The following is a 17,149-nucleotide window of genomic DNA, read 5'->3' as shown; positions in this document are numbered from 1 at the left end:
GTTCTTTAAATGTTTATTTAAAACAAAACCAACAGCCCAAACCAACCAAATCCAAACTATCCCATCATAGGCCCGTGAGAGGGATTGGAGAAGGCTTTTCAGAAATGATGGAAAACACCATCTTGCAATTTCACTCTTCTAAAATGGAAGAGAAAATAAATTATTGTGCACTGCAAAATAAAATTACTAAATGAATGGAGAATGGTACTTGAACATGCAAGACTCTCTAGCCATCCTTCTTGGCCAAATTGCCCAACTGTCACTAAACTGCAACAAAACTGCAGCAAAGGAGGTCTACATGTGTGGTGAAAACAAGAGAAAAGAGTAAGCTCCATCTCACCTCAAACATCCTCATGCAACCAGCAATATCCGAGACCTTCATGCACAAATTGCAAAGATCTATATATGTGTTTGCAATCACCATTGACTGAAAGCAGTTTGTGAGATCCTATGACTTGGAAACCTGTCTAATCAGGAGTTCTCATGATGGAAAGTTTGTGACTTCATTCATGTAAACATGGTTAGACAGCTCTTTGAAGTTGTTTATATTGAATCTGTGATCTTGTTGGGTATATGGAGGGAGTGGGCTTCTAAGTGCCCCATGATCCCAACATCCATTTCATTCTCTATGTATTCAAGTGAAAATTTTAATAGAACAGGCTGAGATTGAGACAACCGAAAACCAGATTCCTCACTTATCCTACAACAACAAATTTTTGAAAGCCACATGAGTTCCATCTCTCCACACACACACACACACTATTACTGTGACACCTCTTCCTCTTCAAGATAAATCGTAAGGACACTGACAAGTATTTTTAACACATTTCCCCTGATGTTGCATAAATCCAAGAACATTTCTATGCTAATCGAATCAAAAGCGACATGATTAGTGACTGGAGCGCGCCAACGTGGCTGTTGTCTCGTCATCACACTGAGATAACACAATGCCAATGCTAAATTTAAGAACTGAATATTGTATATGCCAGGAAAGGTTATAGGACGTGACAAGCTCCAATAATTGTAAAGCCAGAGAAATCATTCCCTTCCTCGTCTATATTTATTATGCATTACAAATTGTAAATATTTTAAGGATGTAGGAGTAGCGGCAAAAAGATACAGTGGGGGGAAGTTTCTTAATGAAATTATTCATGATATACACAGAAACACACAAATCAGGCTCACTCATCAAATAAAATGAAGGTTAATGCATGCGGAGAATACAAGAGAAAAGCCTGCTATTGTGAAGTAATGTCTTGTGTGTTTCCTATAGCTCATCCTGGAATGTAATTGATGTGACCTTTTCTTTTCCTTTCCTTTATTTTTAGCATTTAAAAGCTATCACCTCAGCTAAACAGTGGTAGATTTTGGGCAATGAATGATCAGCCAATACTGGTTTCATTGTGTGGTGGTTTTCTCAAATGTGAACTTTCCAAAATAATAATAATAATAATAATAAAACCCTCTGCCTTAATTCATAGAGTCATAGGGCTGACTCTTGCTTATGGAGATGTTCAAGTGGGCATGTCTGAAAAATACATGGAGGTTACACTTATAAATTCACAGCCTTGCAGTATGAATGTGGATATGATTGATGGAGACAACCAGATTCTGACAACAAGATTCAGCTCAGACAGCCAAAGAGGCAAGCTTGGTGGGCCTTATTTGTAGGAGTACTTCTGGGAATACCATGATACATCAAAAACTTGGAAGAGGTAGAAACAACTCTCTTAGAATGCAGTGTAGAATTAATGCAGCTTGACACCACTTTAACAGCTATGGCTCGATGCTATGGAATCATGGGAGCTTTAGGTTTACAGCATCTTTAGCTTCCTCTGCTAAATTGTGCTGGTACCTCACCAAACTACATCTCGTAGAATATTTCCAAATGAAGCAGAGAGTGTTTGAGGCTCAGGACATTCATAGGGACACCAAAGTGCGTGTTTATAGAGCTATTGTCCTCCCAACCCTTCTGCTGTTGTTCATTTGTTCAGTCGCTTCCGACTCTTCGTGACCTCATGAACCAGCCCACAACACTGTTCCCTGTTGGCCATCACCACCCCCAGCTCCTTCAAGGTCAAGCCAGTCACTTCAAGGATACCATCCATCCATCTTGCCCTTGGTCAGCCCCTCTTCTTTTTTCCTTCCTTTCCTCCCAGCATCATTGTCTTCTCTAAGCTCCCCTGTCTTCTCATAATGTGGCCAAAATACTTCATCTTTGCCTCTAATATTCTTCCCTCCAGTGAGCAGTTGGGCTTTATTTCCTGAAGTATGGACTGGTTGAATCTTCTCGTGGTCCAAGGCTCTCTCAGAACTTTCCTCCAACACCACAATTCAAAAGCATCTATCTTCCTTTGCTCAGCCTTCCCCATGGTCCAGCTCTCACATCCATAGGTGACTATGAGGAATAGCATTGCTTTTACTGTTCGGATCCTTGTTGCCAGTGTGATGTCTGTACTCTTCACTATTTTATTGTGATTGGTCATTGCTCTCCCCCAAAGAAGTAAATGTCTTCTGATTTCCCAACTGCAGTCTGCGTCTGCAGTAATCTTTGCACCTAGAAATACAAAGTTTGTCACTGCCTCCTGCTATATGCCTGCAAAACGTGGACTGTCTAAAGAAGTCATCCTCAACTCCTGGAACGATTCCACCAGTGCTGCATCCAAAAAATCCTGCAAATCTCTTGGGAAGACAGGCAGACAAATGTCAGTGTGCTGAAAGAAGCAAAGACCAGCAGCATTGAGTGATGCCCCTACACGATCAACTCTGCTGGACTGGCCATGTTGTCTGAATGCCTGATCACCATCTCCCAAAGCAGTTACTCCCAACTCAAGAAAGGAAAACAGAATGTTGGTGGGCAGGAAAAGAGATTTAAAGATGGGCTTAAAGCCAACCTTAAAAAAATGTGGCATGGACACCAAGAACTGAGAAGCCCGGGCCTTTGAATGATCTAACTGGAGTTCAGCTGTTACCAATGGTGCTGTGCAATTTGAAGAGGCATAAATGGAGGGCAAAATGGAGAAATGTGTCAAGAGGTAGGTGCATCTCGCCATCCTTGACCAGGACCACCTTCCAACTGGAAACCGATGGAAACCGATGCCCTCACTGTGGAAGAACATGTGGTCAAGAATAGAGTTCCACAGTCCCCTACGTGTCTACCACCAAGACTCTACACTTGGAAAGCCATCAAACTCAGACAACAAGGGGTTGCCTAAGTAAGGTGCCTCACCAAATCACATCTCCTAGGCTTGGATAACACTGAGTCACAGCACTGATTTTTTTTTTTATCAAACTTCATTAATTCTACAGAATAGATGCAGGCTTAGAGATTCTTCAGCTATGGAAAACATTGTTTTGCTGTCACTGTCAAATGCTTCTATGATATTTGCATTGTATCTTCCTAAATTAGGTACCAGCTATGGAAATCATAGATCTGGAAGACATCAAAAAGGCCATTAGTTCCTACCTGCTGTTCCACAACAAGTACACTGAATGCCTTATACTTATTTAGTAAAATATTTTTAGTCTGCATTTCCAAAATTCTTAACATGGCTTTCTTCCTGTCCCTGGAAACAATCAAGAAAACAGTGGGGATGGATGACAATTTTGTTCAGAGCTCTTTTTTCCCCCTTTTTGACCAGATGTCTCACAATGAGGAATCTTAACCATCACAGATTCTGCTCTGCAGGACCTAGGCTGTTCCAGTCCTTTCAAAGAGTCTTATTTCACTACAAAAATGTTGCATGGGGATTTTGAATATAAATGGGTGCTTCCAATATTTTTAATAGGAATTTACCCTCCCAAAATTCATATTCAGAGTAAAATGGGGGGGGGGGGGGAAGAGAGAGAGAGAGAGAGAGAGAGAGAGAGAGCTGACAAATCATTCTGTCCAAACAAAGCGCTCCTCCTAACTCTTGGAAGTTTTGATTCAAATCTCTCAATATTCAAATAGGAACAAATTACTCCTTTTGACACCTCAGTGGCAGGCAGGCACAACAAAGGTCTTCCAATGTATTTTTTGAATTTGGTGACTGTGAATAAGGAAGGATTCTGGTAAACTGAAACGTCCAAACCTGTTCATGTCACACAATGGCATGCTCTTGTTCAGCTGCAATTTCTTCTTGACTGGAATTACATATTGCCTCCAGGCCCGTAGCCAGGATTTCGTTTCGGGGGGGGGGGGGGGGGGGCTGAATTTTTTTTCAGGGGGGGTTTTGGGGGGGGCTGAGTTTCGGGGGGGGGCTGAGTCTGAGTGAAAGAGGGTCTACTCTAGCAAACCTTTTGTATCATTACCCCAATACCCCCATGCATATGGGATATATTGAGTATGGTGATCAGATCATGATATGAATAAACATAACAGTTTAAATAATGCACCATTAAGGCCTTTTCGCGAACCACCATGAAAATTTCGGGGGGGGGGGGGGGGCTGAAGCCCCCCGAGCCCCCCCCCCCCCCCCCCCCCCGGCTACATGCCTGATTGCCTCAATTCTTATTTGGCTTCATCAATGACACCATCATGCATTAAAATGTGATGGTTAAGTTCTCATCTTTTTGCAAACTCCACTTGGATTATTTAGGCATTATTATGACTTATGCATTAATATGTTCTATTGAAGGAGAAGATGCAGAAACCATTAAGGGGAAGTATTGCTACTGAAACACTTGGTTATTTTTAAAATGCTGTCACTTGCAATTCTGAGTGTCCCTCCACACTGGCCGGCAAATGTCCATTCTGATATGATGATGATGGTGACAATAATAATAATAATAATAATAATAATAATAATAATAATAAATATGTGAGAGGAAGCCACAGGAAGGAGGGAGCACGCTTTTTTTCTGCTTCCCTGGAGACTAGGACGCGAAACAATGGCTTCAAACTACAAGAGAGGAGATTTCATCTGAACATGAGGAAGAACTTCCTGACTGTGAGAGCCGTTCAGCAGTGGAACTCTCTGCCCCAGAGTGTGGTGGAGGCTCCTTCTTTGGAAGCTTTTATACAGAGGCTGGGTGGCTATCTGTCAGGGATGATTTGAATGCAATATTCCTGCTTCTTGGCAGAATGGGGTTGGACTGGATGGCCCCTGTGGTCTCTTCCAACTCTTTGATTCTATGATTCTATGATTCTAATAAATAATAAACTTGTAACTCAAGACAGAGTACAACATGACTAAAACAGAAAGATAAAACACAAGACTATTAAAATACATATAAAAAGATACACACAGTTAAATGTAGGTCAAAATTCACTGATAAAATGCAGATTAAAATTCACAAGTTCAAATTGATTGGTAAGGCAGGCTGAAGTTCATCATACCAGTATGTATTTCTTTGTTTTTTTAAAAAATCTCAATGTTTCCACAAGATAGGGTTTCTCTATCCTTAAAAATAGTGCATTCACCTCAGTTCCAGTGCTGACAGCCTCCAGACCCTTTCAGACCCAGCCCAAAATGCAGGTCTTGTCAAACTTTTACCTGAGGGATCCAAATGATGCCTCAGGTAAAAGAGAATTAATTTGAGACAAAGCAGGAAAACCCATCTTTGTCCCGAATTAAACAGAGAGGGTATGGACCCTGTGGGGAAAACAGTCCCAGGAGACTGTCCTCACAGCTCAATTCACTTTTTGAGAATCCATGAGCCTGGAGAAGTGATGAAGACACCCATCCCTTTCCCAACCCCAACCCCAAAGTCTTAAAATTAAAAAAAAAATCCTTACTGGATTGCCATGAGGTTGCTCCAGCATGTCTCCTGGTGTATAAAAATGACACATTAGAAGGTGGAGGGAGGGCAAATCCTTCCTGCACCCTCCATCTCCTGACACATCATTTTATGTGCCAGGAAGACTGCCAGAGCAAACTCATGGTGACCAGGTAAGGATTTTTTTTTAATTTAAGGCTTTTGGAAAGGTTGGGTTGGCCCCAGTCATGCACCGGAATGGAAACAATGCACCCAGGAAAGCCCAGTTCTTTACGGTGCCTGTGGGGACTTAGACCATCTTCAGAGCAAGTTTCTTAAGCCTTGTCTGGAAGTGCCTCCATGATGCACAGTGACTTTCTGTGAACATCACAAGTTTTCTTTCCTTAACATGACTTTGGTTCACTTTAGGTAACATTGTTAAGCAGGGAAAACTTTGGAGCTTTATGGCAGCCTGGAGAACTGGATCAGCTTCACTATTTAGATTGGCACCACCATCATTGTCACCATTTCCCTGTGTGGTCAGTGCCAGCAATGTACAGGGATCTCTGGGGCCAACAGGAAGTGAAAGCAGTCACATGGAGAATATGCCCTACTGGGCAGATACAGTCTTGGCCTGATTGGACCATTTGGAAGATAATGTGGTGCCACAGTAGTCTTTGCCTGGTGTGTCTGGCTGCCATTATGGACACTCTGGCCTTGGATTAAAAGATCAGTATAGAGGTGTCCATAGGGGTTATCTGTGGGGTTGATTTCTCTCTGTCGACTGTGTTATATAATATGAAAATAAAAAAATCGGACAGCATGCAGCCTAACCTTATAGATCTCACTATTTAAATATACAATGCTGCTCTTTCATCTCATGTGAATGCACCCTTTAAAGACTTGGCTAATAAATGATTACTTTATCATCATTTTCTGAGAGTATCAGATGGGAGTGGGGCATAAACAGTGGCATTTATGCATTGTCGAAGGCTTTCATGGCCAGAATCACTGGGTTGTTGTAGGTTTTTTCAGGCTATATGGCCATGTTCTAGAGGCATTCTCTCCTGACATTTCGCCTGCATCTATGGCAAGCATCCTCAGAGGTAGTGAGGTGGGAATGCTTGCCATAGATGCAGGCGAAACGTCAGGAGAGAATGCCTCTAGAACATGGCCATATAGCCCGAAAAAACCTACAACAACCCAGTGGCATTTATCATTCTTCCTACTCTTGGTGTCATCACTTCTTGAACTTCTGTATCCTGATGAGTAATTGAGCTATCCTTGCTTTTCTCTGCCCCCCCCCCCCACACACTTTTTTTTTTGAGGAAGGGGACATCAAGTCTCCAAAGAGTGAGCACAGTGGCAGAATGCCATTATTATTTTTATATATGTATAAAAGGATGGAAACAAGGAGCAGAAATAAACAATGAACAATTTAGAGACTAAAAAACAGTGACATAAGGTGGAGAATAATGGAATATGAGAGAGGGGGTAAAACATAAGACAATGATGACTAGTTGACAGATTGTTGTCATTCAACTCTCCGGGGCTTTGTCGCAACCTTCCAATAGTGATGCAGGATTGAACATCTGGTAGTCAACCAGTGCGGAACCTCAATGCTGCTTCCCAGAGACAACAGAACTAGAGAGTCCTGAGGCGTATAACCCCCTGCCTCCTCCGCTGCACTGTCTCCAAAGAAGGAAGTTTTCTTTTATGCCTTTTCTTACAGGGAGTTTGTTTGTTTGCCAGGCAACACATGTTCAGCTGTGCTGTTGAGCAGAAAATCACCCACAATCCTTTTCACCTTGGCTTTTCATTGAACAGCTTAAAAAATGAACATTATGGGTTGAATTTTACTCTGATTTTCTGGTTGCATTATGACCTTCAATGTTCTTGAGAACATGCAAGGTCCTCAGCCATGTTATAGTTAGCAGGCATAATGACAACTCTGTTCTTCACAAGGGTCATTTTCTTTTCTTCAGCTGTCAGAATAGAGGCAGAAAATTCTGGATGGGATCCTACATTCAGACTGCTTAAAGTTATTAATCACATGCAGACCTACATGTTGCTGCCCATCATGACCTCTTATGTTGAACATACAACCAAAGGGCAAACCAAAGGAATGCCTCCACCCATTTTAGTAGTTGTACATTGGCCAACAATGTATATCTGCATATGCAAGAGAACCACATACATAACATGACCTTGAACTGATTGCCTAAGACCCATCTACACTGCCTTACAATCCAGTTTCTGAATACAGATTAACTGCATTGAACTGGGTTATATGGCAGTATAGATTTATATAATCCAGTTCAAAGCAATTAATTTGCATTCAGATTAGTTCCAGGCAAAGACATCAAAATTCTGTTCATTGTTTGGTTTTGTTTCAGACTGGGCCAAATGGCTATTTTAAAATGTAAAATAATACATTTATAGGAATCTCTAGATCCTCCAGTGCAACTGTATGATCAAATTCTGAAGTAATTTGACATAGAATTCTGTTGGAGGACATGTTGGAGGACCTAGAGCAATGGTTTCCCAATCTTCCTAGCAGTGGTTCTCAACCTGTGAGTCCCCAGGTGTTTTGGCCTACAACTCTCAGAAATCCCAGCCAAATTACCAGCTGTTAGGATTTCTGGGAGTTGAAGGCCAAAACATCTGGGGACCCACAGGTTGAGAACCACTGTTCTAGAGCAATGGTTTCACAGCCTTCAGTCATCCAGGTGTTTTGGACTTCAACTCCCACAATTTCTAACAGCTGGTAAAATGGCTGGAACTTTGAGGAGAAGTCCAAAACACCTGGACGACCAAATGGTGAGAACCAATGTCCTAGAGAAATACTCTCTCCAGGAATCTATAGAACTTCCAGCACAGTTCTATAGTCAACCTCCAACAGAGCTGATCATAGACCCACACTGATCTTAGAGATTCATAGAGAGACCATATTATTCAAATCCACAAATAATCTAATCTGGAAAAGATTAATCCACAAATCCAAAGGACTGACTATATTAGAAAGTCATGTTAGAGTGAGAGTAATATTTCCTGCATGTTTTCCCATCTATCTGTGCTCCCTCAGATGCTGTAGTTTTTGGTTTTAGAAAGCAAATTCCGCAATGAATTTCATTTTTTATAAAAGAAAAGAAATGTTGAAACAACATTCCTTGTAGGCCACGTGTTCACCGAAACCCAATTCAGATGTGAGTATACAGCTTTAAAAATAATGTCAAGTTACTTTGATGTTTCCTGCTTAGGGAGATTCTTTAATTACATTACATTCTGCCTTATTTACTTAAATTATACCTGTGTTTGATCCAAAGCACCAGGGATGTTTCATGGGAAAGCAGAAATAAATACTATCTGACAGGATAGAAAAGTCAGTCTATAGCACAATTTAGACAACTAAAAGTACATTTTGACTTCAAACTCACCAAGATTCATTTTGTTTGGAGGTCTTTCAACTCGGACAAAACTTCCCAAGGTAATACTACATAGTTCATCCAGTGCACACTTCATTAATAATAATAAAACATTATCAATGAGGTTTTCTGATTGTGGTTTGCAATGACTTAGGCACAAAGTATATGACAGATCATACCTTCTGTCTTCATATATAAATCTGCCTGAATCTTAAGATGATCCTGGCATGGTCTTCTGCTGGTCCCAATACCATCATAGTTCAGTTTGGTGAGGGCATAAGAGAAGGTCTTCTTTTTGTATTGTCGAAGGCTTTCATGGCTGGAATCACTAGGTTCTTGTGGGGTTTTTTTCGGGCTATAGGGCCATGTTCTAGAGGCATTTCTCCTGATGTTTCGCCTGCATCTATGGTAAGCATACCTCTGAGGATGCTTGCCATAGATGCAGGCAAAATGTCAGGAGAAATGCCTCTAGAACATGGCCCTATAGCCCGAAAAAACCCACAAGAACCTAGGTCTTCTTTTTCTTTTTGCAAATTTTTATTGCAAATATATGAGAAATGGGGAAAGGTGCAAAAATGGATATAGAACAGGGACATTTTTACCATCTTATATCTTTTCTTCTTCCATGGCTATCTAACACAAAAAAGGTTTCTATAATGTTAAAAACTAAAGGAAAAAATGAACATTTCTTTTCCAATCTAAAACAGAAGGAGATAGAAAAGTTGAAAATGGAAAATAGAAAGTCCTAAACAATGGTTCCTAACCTGTCTCTGGTGTCATTGAAGAAGAAGGTCTTCTCGATAGATGCTCTTATGTTGTGAAATTTTCTTCCACAAGAGAGATGGCTTCTTTTCTATTATTTTTTCACCACCAAGTAAAGTTCTGTTTTCATTAGAGATGTAACTGAGGATTAATTAGTAGTGCATACTGTCCTTTTTATCCACTTGGATGCTGTATTGTGTGTGTGTGTGGTTATTGTATACAGAAGGACATCCACTTTTGGGGGGGGGGGGGATTAAAGGAACAGGATCTGAACAAAAGATGAAAACCTGTCAATAAAATTGTTGCAAGAGAACGTCTCTTCAAGAATCTCTAAGATCCCATCTTTACTGGCCAGATAACAAACTCAGTGTGAGAAAAGTGTGAGGAAGAATATCCCTAATGCTCATCAGTGCTCTGTGATTTGTATGGTCACCATTTGGGTTTCACACTGTTTCTAAAATTTGCTATGTGATTGTCTGCTCTGTAAAACCACTTGCTTCAATACCAATTTGAAACTGCATTAAATGGTCAGTGTAGATGGTGCTAAATGTTTCAGCATGAAGTCACACTGGATGATCTAGAGTAGTGGTTCTCAACTTGGGGTCCCCAGATGTCTTTGGCCTTCAACTCCCAGAAATCCCAGCCAGTTTACCAGCTGTTAGGATTTCTGGGAGTTGAAGGCCAAAAAGGCCAACCTGGGACCACAGGTTGAGAACCACTGATCTAGAGATTCTTAGAGCTAACATATTAAACAAAAATGCAAATATTCAAATCTGCAAACATTATACCCACAAATATGGAGGGCTGGTTGTACTTAGTTTATTAATTTCTGGTTTTAAATTTCTTTGTTAACTGAGTTTTTGAATTTCTATCATCTTTCTTTCTAGGAAACCTTTTGCAGAGTTGAAAGGAATAGCTCCTGAACTGACATTAGTCCATGGATCAGTATGTTGTGTAGCACCAAATTAGAAGTTCCCAAGGTCTTCTGAAATATGCAAGGGTTCTATGACAAAGGTAAGGGCTTCTCTGCTTCTCTGCTTCTCTGCTTTCTCTGTGAATGCAGAGAAAGTTTCCTGGAGATCAAAAGTTTTAAAAGCTAATACAGGGCATAAGACATGCTTCATCTTCCAGACAAGCTTGGAGCCAGTACATCTCTGCATAGTAAAATTTTGATCTGCTTAGCTCATATCCATATCTCCATGAATGTGAAGAGATTAACCAGGCTCTGGATTTAACATTTCTATAGCTGACGTTCTGTGTTTCAGAGATTCGTACTGGTATCAGGTTGATTGAGGTCTGCATCTTTTATCTCTTTACACATTCCTTTCTGGTGCCGCTAACCCTATCTTTGCACTTTTTTGATAATGTTACGTCTTGTATTTTTTCCACATTCCCCCAAATCTGACCTCTTGGTTTCAAACAAGTCCATCTTTCCTTTCTCAGTGGTAACTACACAAAATTGTTTCCTTACTATATGCCATATCAAATTTTATCATGGCTGACATCTCTAAAATGATAATAATTGTCCATAATCACTGCTTCCTTAATGCCTAATACTCAACAGATTGGGGATACACTCACACACATATAGTCATGTAGTTGTGATCTCATTTATCAGTTGACATCCAGTTAAGTTGACCTGTTTTTATGGATTCTTGATATGCCTTTGATCTTTCCGAATGTCTTCCAAAGTGGATGGATTTGTCTTCTTATGGTACCCTAGTACTCAAGAAAGCTTTTGATTTTTTAACTATACTTTGCTGAAATTGCAAAGTTTCTTAAACAATTATTTAAAAAGTATTCCTGAGCAGAGGAACTGTGAGAGGGTGGACTTATACAAAACAAAACAAAAGTGTGGCCAAAAGAGGGGTACAATATTTGCAGGATATCATGTTGTTAGTTGCCAGTGAACTTGGCCCTGAAAATGGCATGGGGTAGCAGCATCATGTGATAAAGTCCTATATATATATATCTGTGTTATGCATGTAATCCTACTTTTTTTATTGAAGACAAATAATTTTAATTTTTTTCTGATGTAAAATTTTTGAAGCCTGTTTAAAGTTTGAGAATTATTTTGCACAAATAATTCTGGGTATTTCTTGTACAGAAAATGAGATTTCTTTTTGAACAAAGGACATATCCCCACAGAGTTAGATGTTGTTTTCTGTGCCCAAGGTGCTGCTTTCTGTCCAGAAAACTTGTTTTCTTTGCAGAAATGTCATTTTCTACACACTGGATAAGTACTGAACAGCATAAAATTTTACCATTTTAGGATTTTCTTCCTTGTTGTGTCTCAATATTTAAGAGAAATCATTTTGGGATAGTATATTTTCCACTATTCTTTCCATCGGTAGTCAGTGTATTTGCATTCATCTTTGGGTACCCTTGCTTTCTTTTCTCTTTAACTATCTTTCCTCTGAAGAAATTTGACTTTCTAGAAAGCATGTTCTCATCAGCAAAGGTGACTATGGGAACTTCCTGGTTTGGAGCGTGAAATTCAAAGTCACTTTCAGACTTGCAAATGACATAATTTAGAACAATAATGAAGAGAAATCTTGCCAACGTGTCTCCTTGTAAGTAACCTGCCTGTGATCATACAGAACCCCAGAGACAGGTACTCATCTGTACGTGCCGTATGCGTAGTCATAAATTCAGGTGGCACATTAATGTTGTTAACCACTTCACTTCCTGGATAGGCACAGAGGGCTTCACACTTTTTCAATTATTTCCTATTTCCTAATCATAGAATAGCTCCACTTCCCAGAAAAAGAGTGTTAGGAGTTAACACAATGAATCATTAAAGATTTACTCCATAAATGTCCAGATGGATATTCTAATAAGAGAGTGGAGATATTTCTGTCTGCTACTATCTTTAATTTTAACTACTCAGTGACAGTATTGTAGATCAAGCATCAACTACAACTGACAGAGAAGAAGAAGAAATCTCCATCTGTCAGTTTTAGTCTGAGTTACTTGAATAGTGGTCCACTTCCTTGGTTTTATTGGTTCTAGTCACTTAGTCTGGTATTTCACTCTAGTGCAAGATCTCACCCTGGACTAGACTAGAGGAGCATTTTTTTTTCTCAGAGAAAGTAATGAGTAATTTATCTTTTTCTTCCTGCTTCAAGAATATTTCCAAAATCCATGCAATCTTTGAAACCAATTTGCAATTTGGGACTTATTCTGTGCAAAATTTGCATAGGTTATTTTGTACAAAATTGCTGGGCAGCCCACAGTATCATCTATGAAGAAAACATTATTTATATGTAGAAAAATTGCTTTCTTGCCAATTTACCATATGCACATTTTGAACACAATAAATCCCCATTTACTGAATTTTCTGTACAGGCAACAGCTTTATATTAGGAAAGTTCTAATACTAGTAGGAAGATATCCCTGAATTTTTCTGCTATATATTGAGGAAGATCTTTTCAGCTTTCTATTGAACGGAAGGGAAAAAATAATTGACACACAAGGTATTCTGTTAAAAGTGTAAATATTCACTAATTTTGTTCTCAAAGAAAGTAACATGTATTTTAATCCATTTTCTTTCCATTGTGAGATAATCTTTGGAAAACACAGTTTTTGTAGACTATTCACTGCTCACAATGTATTTTGCACAAAATGTGCCATGCTAGAAGAAACAGCACAATAATATATTATTGCAAATCCTGTGCACACACAGAGACACACAGGGATGTATGAATTTATCACATTAAAAGTCTTCACAAATATGAAAATTATCATTTGTTCAGCATTCACATCAAGGTTTTCTGACACTCAAGAAACATGCTTGGATGGGACATATTACAGAGAGCAGAATTAGAACTTGCCAACCCATATTCTTGGAAATAATGTGTTTAAACTTGAAATATGGGGGCGGGGATGCCAAGGATAGGGTGTAGAATGCATTTGTTACATGCCTCATCCAAAAATGATGTACTATGATTATTAAAGAATTTACAGTGAGATAGTCCATGACAGAAAGAAAAAAACTTATGGTTCTTGTTTCATGTAATCCATTCAAAGATTAGTTCAGGCAATCCCTGAATTTGTTTACAGGAGCCCCTAAGTCTGGCTTGCATGGGTGAAAGTTTGCATCTCTGTGCTACTTAGCTCATGTTATAAGAAAAGGAAGCAAGAAATGACTTCAGTTTAGGATTACATCATTTCTCTCTCTATATATATCTGAGGTCTACTCTTTGAGTATTTCACAATGACATAAGCATTGGTTGATGTGAGGCAAAGTAGGAGTTTTGCCTGTTTGGCAGCTTCCTCATTGTGCAATGGAAACTGACAGAGCAGTCATTTGCTATTTACTTCTCACTTTTTTTTAAAAAAAGCTTTTGACTAGACTACCATATCAGCTGTCCTATCCAATACAATCAAGCTGTACAAGGCTGTTAACCATCTGAACATGAGGAAGAACTTCCTGACTGTGAGAGCCATTCAGCAGTGGAACTCTCTGCCCCGGAGTGTGGTGGAGGCTCCTTCTTTGGAAGCTTTGAAACAGAGGCTGGATGGCCATCTGTCAGGGGTGATTTGAATGCAATATTCCTGCTTCTTGGCAGAATGGGGTTGGACTGGATGGCCCATGAGGTCTCTTCCAACTCTTTGATTCTATGATTGGGCCCACATTAGCACAAATCAGCTCCATGCATCAAATAGATCCCTTTGTTTTAGGATTAAGTGTACATGTAGATATGCCTCCAGTTTCCAGAGCAGCAGCAAACAAGCTTACTCCAGCTCCCATATGATATCATTTCATGGCTATCATGTCCCATCTTAACATTGTCTCTCCAGGCTAAACATCCCAGTTCCCTAAGCCCCTCTTCATGGGGCTTGGCTTCAAGGCGTTTTACCATGTTGGTCACCTTCCTCTGGACATCTTCCAGCATGTCCATATCCCTCTTGAAATGTGGTACCCAGAATTGGAGACAGTATTATGGGGAGGTCTGACCAGAGGAGAATGGGGTGGTAGGATTACTTCCCTTCAGACTGATATTCTGTTGATATCATACATTAGACTTAGAATGAATGTATTATCTGTCAAATCTATTCATATTTCAAAGTTATTGGAAATGCAGACATAATTCTTTCATTGTTCACTTTTGAATAGAAGCAAAGTCTGTATCTAGAAGCACACGCCTACAAAAGTGCATATGTTCTAGTACACAATACCTTCTACATTATATCTTATACTCTATATTTTATACTCTCTATATCAATGGTTCTCAACCTTCCTAATGCCGTGACCCCTCAATACAGTTCCTCATGTTGTGCTGACTGCCACCACAACATTGTGTTGCTACTTCATAAATGTAATTTTGCTACTGTTGTGAATCTTAATGTAAATATCTGAGATGCAGGATGTATTTTCCTTCACTGGACCAAATTTGGCACAAATACCCAATACGCCCAAATTTGAATACTGGTGGGGGTGGGGGGAGATCAGTTTTGTCATTTGGGAATTGTAGTTGCTGGGATTTATAGTTCACCTAAAATCAAAGAGCATTCTGAACTCCACCAATTATGGCATTGAACCAAACGTGGCATACAGGACTCCCATGACCCACTGAAAATACTGGAAGGGTTTGGTGGGCATTGACCTTGAGTTTTGGAGTTGTAGTTCACCTACATCCAGAGCACTGTGGGATCAAACAATGATGGATCTGGACCAAACTTGGCACAAATACTCAGTATGTCCAAATTTGAACACTGGTGGAGTTTGGGGAAAATAGACCTTGACATTTGGAGTTGTAGTTGCTGGGATCTATAGTTCACCTACAGTCAAAGAGCATTTGGAACCCCACCAACAATAGAATTGGACCAAACTTCCCACACAGAACCCCCACAACCAACAGAAAATACTGTGTTCTTGTAGGTTTTTTTGGGCTATAGGGCCATGTTCTAGAGGCATTTCTCCTGACGTTTCGCCTGCATCTATGGCAAGCATCCTCAGAGGTAGTGAGGTCTGTTGGAAATAGGAAAATGGGTTTATATATCTGTGGAATGACTGGGGTGGGGCAAAGAGCTCTCTGCTGAAGCTAGGTGTGAATGTTTCAGCTGACCACCTTCATTAGCATTTGAAGGCCTGGCTGAGCCTGGGAAAATGTTCTGTTGAGAGGTGTTAAGATGTGCCTGGTTGTTTCCTCTCTGCTGTTTTGCTGTAGTAATTTTAGAGTTTTTTAATACTGGTAGCCAGATTTTGTTCATTTTCATGGTCTCCTCCTTTCTGTTGAAATTGTCCACATGCTTGTGGATTTCAATGGCTTCTCTGTGTAGTCTGACATGGTGGTTGTTGGAGTGGTCCAGCATTTCTATGTTGTTGGAGTGGTCCAGCATTTCTGCCATAGATGCAGGCGAAACATCAGGAGAAATGCCTCTAGAACATGGCCCTATAGCCCGAAAAAACCTACAAGAACCTAGTGATTCCAGCCATGAAAGCCTTCGACAATACAGAAAATACTGTGTTTTCTGATGGTCTTTGGAGACCCCTCTGACACCCCCTCGTGACCCACCCAGGGGTCCCGACCCCCAGGTTGAGAAACTCTGCTCTATATTATGCATTCTATGTACTCTGTATGTATACTTCCAAATTTCAGCGTGCCAACTAAAATAAGCTGGCCTACAGCACATTATTTGTAATATTCCTATGAAAGATAGGCATTCCAAGGATCTTCCTTATAGGTCTTGATTATGTGAGGGGGGAAATGAAGGAAGAGGATTCCTTTGGGAAAAGTTGAAAGGTTTCTAGACCTTTTCCTGCCTCTGGGATGGCTGCTTTATCCTTTGCATCATTGGATACACTTCAGTAAAAATTTCCATGGGGCAAAATATACAAATGTGTGTTCGTTAACAAGCCATAACTCTCATGCCCACCAAGAAAAAAACCCAACTTAGTCCAATTGCTCTAAGTTCTAGTGTTATCTTTGTCTGACCCTGAGTTTTTCATGAGTTGAGAAAATTTAGATTTGTAATTTAATGGCCTTAGAGTTTTGTTTTAATTATGGGGAAATAATGTGAGGGAGATTGGTAATAGGCAAAACTTGGAGACCTTTTTGTTCTTCAGTGCAGTGAAGGAAGCCTCATTAGAGAGGATTTTCTTAGTTAGCAGGGCTTTGGGGTTAATGAGCTGTGAGTGATAATATATAGTAGTAATCCCTCATGGCTGTACCGAGTTGTATTTTATAAACTCCTTAATCTCCATGGCAAAAGAGGTGTGGAATATTGGAAAAGAGGAGAAACTCATTTGCAAAGCTCCTGGAACTTCGAAAGCTGCT

This window comes from Anolis sagrei, chromosome 2 (assembly GCF_037176765.1).
Source record: "Anolis sagrei isolate rAnoSag1 chromosome 2, rAnoSag1.mat, whole genome shotgun sequence".
NCBI classification, from domain to species: domain Eukaryota; kingdom Metazoa; phylum Chordata; class Lepidosauria; order Squamata; family Dactyloidae; genus Anolis; species Anolis sagrei.
The sequence above is the reverse complement of the archived record's forward strand: the minus strand, read 5'-3'. Positions refer to the sequence as shown.